The sequence below is a fragment of the Wolffia australiana genome, chromosome 19, assembly GCF_029677425.1.
Source record: "Wolffia australiana isolate 7733 chromosome 19, ASM2967742v1".
NCBI lineage: Eukaryota > Viridiplantae > Streptophyta > Magnoliopsida > Alismatales > Araceae > Wolffia > Wolffia australiana.
Window position 1 is genome coordinate 1,201,743 of NC_135853.1, and position 6,940 is coordinate 1,208,682.

Genomic DNA, 6,940 nt, shown 5'->3' on the forward strand with positions numbered 1-6,940 from the left:
TTGAAGAAGGGCATCAAATCGGATAAAGTAAAAGTTCAATTTTAAACGTAGATGTTATTTTTTAGGTACAAACGGTGTCATAATTGGCTTCTGTAGCTGTAGAACATATTTATTGAGAATTTATATGTGGGTAAGACTTTGGCGCAGGCAGTGCGTGTCTTATCACGCTGTACTTGAACCAGAATCGAACGTAGGGGCCCGCCGTGGGTGGCACTCCTCCACGGAGCTTTCCTCGCCGCCATAGTATTTTGGGAAGGCCGTATTTTGCGATTTGCACGCTCTTTCCTGCGTCATTTTGGAAAGCTTTGACCCCAGAGTGGGGGCCCGTACGCAGCATGCATTAATGGAGTATGGGATTTAGTGCTGGAGGGATCTGGAATTCCAGAATCCGCGTATGGTGAAGGTAGGTCTACCCTGCGTGGGGCTCTGACTCTTCAGATCTCTCGCTCTTAATTCTAGGTTGGTTTCCAAACTGGAAGTGTGGCGACACTTGCTCCTAAAGTACTGTATTCCTCTGAATAAGGCTCTCTTTCCCTTCACGAAAACCTTCGGATAATTTTGGAATTTGATTTCTGAAATGTACAACACATGTTATTCTACATTTTAAGCTAAGTAAATCCGTATAGAGTGATTCAATAACGTTAATCAGTGTTTTCATTAATATCGAGAGGGTCGTTAAGATGCTGGAAAACTTAGGATGGACTAAGTAGAGCCCAGTTCTTGGGTCAATTGGAGTTGCCGTTACTCTTAAGAGATTAATCAAGCTCCTTCTGGTTGACTAATATGCTCTAGCTTCTATTGATGCATTGAGTTATCCTGAAGAGTGGTATGCAAGAGGATCCTTAATCACTCTTGAAGGAATCGTGGGACGAACTTTCCAGAGAAAGAGATGGTGAAATTGAGATGATAGCAATGGTACAAGGGGAATGGAGGGAAGGGTGTTTACGTGGTAGCTGAAGGCCATGCATAGAGAAGATGGCAGATTTTGATGTGGGAGAGGTGGTGGTCCAGAAGAAGGGAACAAGTGGAGGCTGGTCAATTTTGGCGCGGCCTCCAGGCTGGGCCTGGGTCGATCAGACTGTAAGAAAGCAGAGAGGCGTAGATAGAGAGAGAGAGACGGAAGAGCTGCAACAGTGGTGCAGAGAGATAAGTGCGACATGTATCAATCAAAGCCGTCATGGCAGTTCGCCGGCGGCGAGAGGCCGGGCAACGACCGTCGACGGGGATCCTTCACATGCCCATAAATGAGACCCAACTCCGCGAATCCATCGTCTCCGGCCGGCGCTGCAGAGATCTGTCAGAGAGGATGGATCGGAGAGGAAGGGACCCGGTAAAAAAAATTAAAAAAAAAACAAGGCGGGTGGCGTCAACTCGAGAGGTCGCATCAATCAGATAGGCAGGGAAGAACGGTGAGCGTGGGGCAGGCGGAGATGTCGATTTATGCAGAGATTTGCGGGAGCTTATGGGTTTCGAGTCCCCGTTTCTAGCGCGGGACGAACTAGGGTACAGCGAGGCTGATTAGGGCTTTTGTCTTCAGGCGCTGTGTTATCGACACCAGCAAGCTATCTATATTTTAATATATTCATCTCTCTCTCTCCCTCTCTCTCTCTCTCCCTCTCTCTCTCTCTCCCTCTCTCTCTCCCTCTCTCTCTCTATCTCGCTCTCTCTCTCTCTCTATCTCTCTCTATCTCGCTCTCTCTCTCTCTCTCTCTCTCTCTCTCTCTCTCTCTCTCTCTCTCTCTCTCTCTCTCTCTCTCTCTCTCTCTCTCTCTCTCTCTCTCTCTCTCTCTCTCTCTCTCTCTCTCTCTCTCTCTCTCTCTCTCTCTCTCTCTCTCTCTCTCTCTCTCTCTCTCTCTCTCTCTCTCTCTCTCTCTCTCTCTCTCTCTCTCTCTCTCTCTCTCTCTCTCTCTCTCTCTCTCTCTCTCTCTCTCTCTCCCTCTCTCTCTCTATCTCGCTCTATCTCGCTCTCTCTCGCTCTATCTCTCTCTATCTCACTCTCTCTCTCTCTATCTCTCTCTATCTCGCTCTCTCTCTCTCTCTCTCTCTCTCTCTCTCTCTCTCTCTCTCTCTCTCGCTGTCTCTCTCTCTCTCTCTCTCTCTGGTCAAGGACTCGTCTGAGTCTCAATTTCTCTCTGTTCTCACCCTTCATCTGAGTCACAATCTTAGGTCTACCGGTTTACCCCCGGTTTATCCATCTGTGAATCTGTCAATTTATCCATCTGGGTATCTGTATATTTATCAATCTTTTAATCTATTTTTCATATATATCTATCAAGTATTTCTCTATTCGTTCCTCTGTTCATATATATCCATATATCTATCTACCAATCTATATCACTGTTTATCCTCCTATCTCTTGATCAGTGCCTCTCAATCCATTCATGTATCTATTTGTCTATCTATTCATCTTTTTATTAGTATATTTGAATCTGTTTTCTTTATCTGTCCATCTGTTTTGTATTTTTATTTATCTATGCGTTATTTCTCAATCAACCTATTTATTCATAAATTAAAAGTCAGAGGCTGATTCTGTTTCTTTCTCAATATCTATTTTCTACGAGAGGAGCGTATGATCTTCCGACACATCGGTCTGACTGATCCATCTCTCTCTCTCTACTCTTCATATTATCTCTCCACATTATCATACTGACGAGAAAGGGATAGGACCATCAGCACGTTCAAAACTTTCTCTCTTTCTCCCTCATTCTCTTTCTCTCTCTCTATATATATCTCTACCTTCCTCTACCTCTCTCTCACTCTTTATCTTTACCTTTCTCTCTCTATCTCTCTCTCACTCTTTCTTTCTGTTTCTTTCTCTCTCTATCTCTCTCTCACTCTTTCTCTCACTATCTCTATCTCACTCTTTCTCTCTCTTATTCTTTCTCTCTCACTCTTTCTCTCTTTCTCCCTCTTAATTTTTCTCTCTCTTACTCTTTCTCTCTCTTAATCTTTCTCATTCTCTCTTTCTCTCTCTTACTCTCTCCCTCTCTTACTCTTTCTCTTTCTCTCTGTCTCTCTCTTACTCTTTCTCTCTTTCTCTCTCTTACTCTCTCCCTCTCTTACTCTTTCTCTTTCTCTCTGTCTCTCTCTTACTCTTTCTCTTTCTCTCTATCTCTTTTTCTATCTTTCTCTCTCTCTTTCTCCTTCTATCTATTTCTATCTCTCACTCTTTCTCCACTCTTTCTCTCTTTCCCCCTGCTTACCTTCATTGTTAAAGAAAAGGGAGATGCCTTCCAATTGCCAACGCCACTTCAAATTACAAATTAAATCTGTGATGTTTATGTTAGTGCAAAGCAGTATCTAAGCTCTGACGATCGCCAATTTCTTGCAGCTTAACTTGACGCCGCCTCCGCAGGTGGAGAAGCGTGGATGAACGATGGAGAGGGACCGAGATGGTGAGAAAGGCGGTGAGAGACGGAAAACAAGGGTCCTCCTCCACGTCACCCAGGGCAAGCCCTAAGTTCCAGGCAAGAGCAAGGGGGTTAAAGAAAGACCCAAAGAAAAGGTATGGATAGAGAGAGAGAGAACTGCAGTGGTAGATCAGCGGAAACATGGGAGGATTTATAGGGCTGGAGAGAAGAAGAGCGGGGATCAAGGCCAGGAGTGGCAGCGGAAGGCAAGAGAAATAAAAAAGCTTGGCAAGCAGCCGCAGCAGGAATAGGTTGAGAGAGACAGAGATAGAAAGAGAGAGAGAGAGAGAGAGGGAGGGAGGGAGGTCGAAATTGTGTGGCACGGCAGTTATCGGAGGTATTCACTAAATCAAGGAGTATTCTGTTCTTTCCCCGGGAGCATGAGCTTCTTCCTTACCAGCTGAGGCTTCCTCCTTTCTGCCAGGGTATGCGATTTTCTTTTATTTTTGATGTGCAAAGCTTTTTCTGCTCTCCTCAGATCTCTTCCGCTCTCTCTTCATCCTTTCTCTTCTGTCTTTTCGAAGACAGCCCCCCCCTCCCTCCTCCCCCGGCGCCGCGTCCCCGAAGCTTCTCTCAGCGCGTTTCCGTTCTTACCAGGGAAGAAGGAGACGACCATCGTTAGGGTTTCTCCGCTATTCACACTCTCGTCAAGCCGAACAAAAACAAGTCTTCGGAGAAGAAAAAGTCGCTGATCGCAGAGGCCGATGATCGAAAGAAGAAGGAGATAGAAACGAGAGCTCTTTTGCTGGGGAGAGTGGATTTCACCTCAATTGGGTGTGCGAACGTCATAGAGGAAGATCTGGCGAACCGGTGGTGGGCTGGGAATGTGGCCCTCGGCGGCGGCGGCGGCGGCGGCGGCGGCGGCGGCGGCGGCGTCGGCGCGGACCCCGCCTCCTCTTCCCCCGGCGCCGTCACCGCTCTTCAGCTCCGCAACCCCAACAACGACAACCCCAACCCCGCCAGCACGAACAGCAGCGGCAGCAACCAAAACCCCAACGACGACGACGCCGACGCAGTAGACCGGCCCGCCGGCAGCAGCGGCGGCGCGGCCGTATCCGGCGGCCGCCGGCCGCGCGGGCGCCCTCCCGGCTCGAAGAACAAGCCCAAGCCCCCCGTCATCATCACTCGCGAAAGCCCAAACGGGCTCCGCTCGCACGTTCTGGAGATCAGCGGCGGCGCCGACATCGTCGAGGCCATCTCCACCTTCGTCCGCCGTCGTCAGCGCGGCGTCTGCGTGCTCAGCGGGAGCGGAGTCGTCGCCAACGTCACGCTGCGCCAGCCGGCGGCGCCGGTGGGCGCGGTGGTGCCCTTGCACGGCCGGTTCGAGATCCTCTCGCTCTCTGGCGCGTTCCTGCCCGCGCCGGCGCCGGCGGGCGCGACGGGGCTGACCGTCTATCTCGCCGGCGGGCAGGGGCAGGTGGTGGGGGGGAGCGTCGTCGGAGCTCTAATGGCGGCCGGGCCGGTGATGGTCATCGCCGCCACGTTCGGGAACGTCACGTACGAGCGGCTGCCGATAGAAGACGACGTGGGGGGGGAGACCGCCGGCGCAGGCGGCGGGTCGGAGGGAATGCAGCTGGCTCAGGTCGGCGCGGGCGGTGGCGCCGCCGGCGGGCCGTCTTCTCCTCGGCACGCCGGTGCAAGCCTGGGAGAGCCGCAGGGAATGGCTGTGTATGGACTGCAGCCCAATCTCATGGCGAGCACTCAGCTGCCGCACGATGTTTTTGGAGCGTGGGTTTCTCACCAGCCTCACCGCCCTCCCCCGTCATACTGATGATTCTCTCTCTATCTTTCCGTCTATGTCGCTGTTCTCTTTCCCTACTTTGAACTTTCGTTGATTTTTTTTCATTTCACAGAGCTTCTGATTCTCTTCCGATTCGTTTGCTTCTCTGCTAGGTGGCTAACTGTCGATCTATCTTTCTTTCTTTTTTCCTGGATCTCATCCGGGTTTTTTTTTCTAGATTTTGTACTGTAAGATTCATGGGGAAGGGGGGAATGTTAAATCTTAAAACCCGGTAATGGGCTTCAGGAGACAGAGCTTTGAGGGTAACTGACGAGGTCCACCTACCCGCCTGCTTCGGATGATTTGACGTATTTGGAGCCTCTGCATGACTCCTCTTCTTCCTCGGGAAGCATGCCCGCAGCTTTCTTTTTCACCCAGATCGACAGAAAACATGACAGAGGGAGAGGTCTAGAGAGAGATGAGATATAGACACAGATACGTTGATAGATAGACAGACAGATTGATAAATATACATGTATAGATAAGATGGATATAAATACATATACCGATAGATAGATGTACATAGATAAATTGGTAGCTATCCATATATAGATAGATACATGTGTGTATGTGTGTGTACTACTTGTGATTGAGAGAGAGACAGATAGAAAGAGGAAGAGAGCAAGAGAAAGAGTGAGAGAGAGAGAGAGAGAGGCTTTGAATCGAAGGTGGATTTGGGCTTGGGCAGTTGAGGAAAGGGAACAAGAAGCATCGTTTCAGTCATCCATAGAAGCGAAGCAGAGTCAGGCTGATGCCATCTGCGGCCTGGGTCCGTCAGTCGCAAGCAGCAGCGGCATTTAGGTCTTCTTCATGTGGCGAGGTGCCGAGGAGAGAGGAACTTCCGTGGGGGCTTCTGCCCTTGATGACCGCTGGCTTTCACATCACACCTCCTTGGACCAAGCTCCGACAAGCTCTTCTCTCTGGCTTTTACCTTCCCTCTTTCTGTTTTTCCCTCTACCCAAAACCCTAATCTTGCCTTCTCAGTTCTCCCCCAACCCCCTCTTTAATTTTTTCTCGTCATTCGTGAGAGAGAACGAGACAGTCACCTCATGGCAGAGGCATAGGAAGCTTGCTGTCACGCTGTGTTCTAACTTCTAACGTGTACCCTCTTGTAAGATGGAGGGTTTACTTACTGGAGGCGAGGTAAATATGTAATATTTTGTCCGGCGGTAACCATGAAATATTTTCTCTTTGGAGATCAATCTACTGATCAAAGAGAGAAACTTGATACTCCTCTCATCTGTGGCTATTATCCGACACTATGTCCTCAATGACCGAATAAGATTGATGTCCCAACATTTGTCTGAAGTAAAATTTCTGATTCCCGAAGTGATCACACGCAATAACCGAATAAAGGGTGTAGAATTCAGGCATTTTGTATAAATAGTGTTAAGACACGATGGTATGTAAGTTATCCCAGAGCAGAGACCTTGCACGAGGAAGACGATCATTTTTTTCAAAGTTTTTCTTTTGGTAATTTTTAGTCGTCCCGATTCATTCACAAACGCCCATCCTGCAAAGGTAACTTGATTTAATTCGTCGGATGAATTCTTCTTGGTTAGATGTAGTCACTAAGGATGATGGTTCCTCCACACAGGCAACTTTTCTTGCCGATTTTTCTTCGCCTTCGTTCAATGCAAAACTTTGAACGCACTGTTTACCCTGCGGAACAACAGTTGGCGAAAATGAAAAACGATTGTAGCCATCTGACCAAAGTGTGCAAGATTTGTGCATAAACTGTAGACCCTTC

General features: G+C 48.7%; 1 pseudogene; it reads left to right on the plus strand.

Moving 5' to 3' along the window:
- Positions 1-1,177: 1,177 nt before the first annotated feature.
- On the plus strand, positions 1,178-5,283 carry LOC144715893 (AT-hook motif nuclear-localized protein 22 pseudogene; annotated as a pseudogene).
- The last annotated feature ends 1,657 nt before the right edge of the window (positions 5,284-6,940 follow it).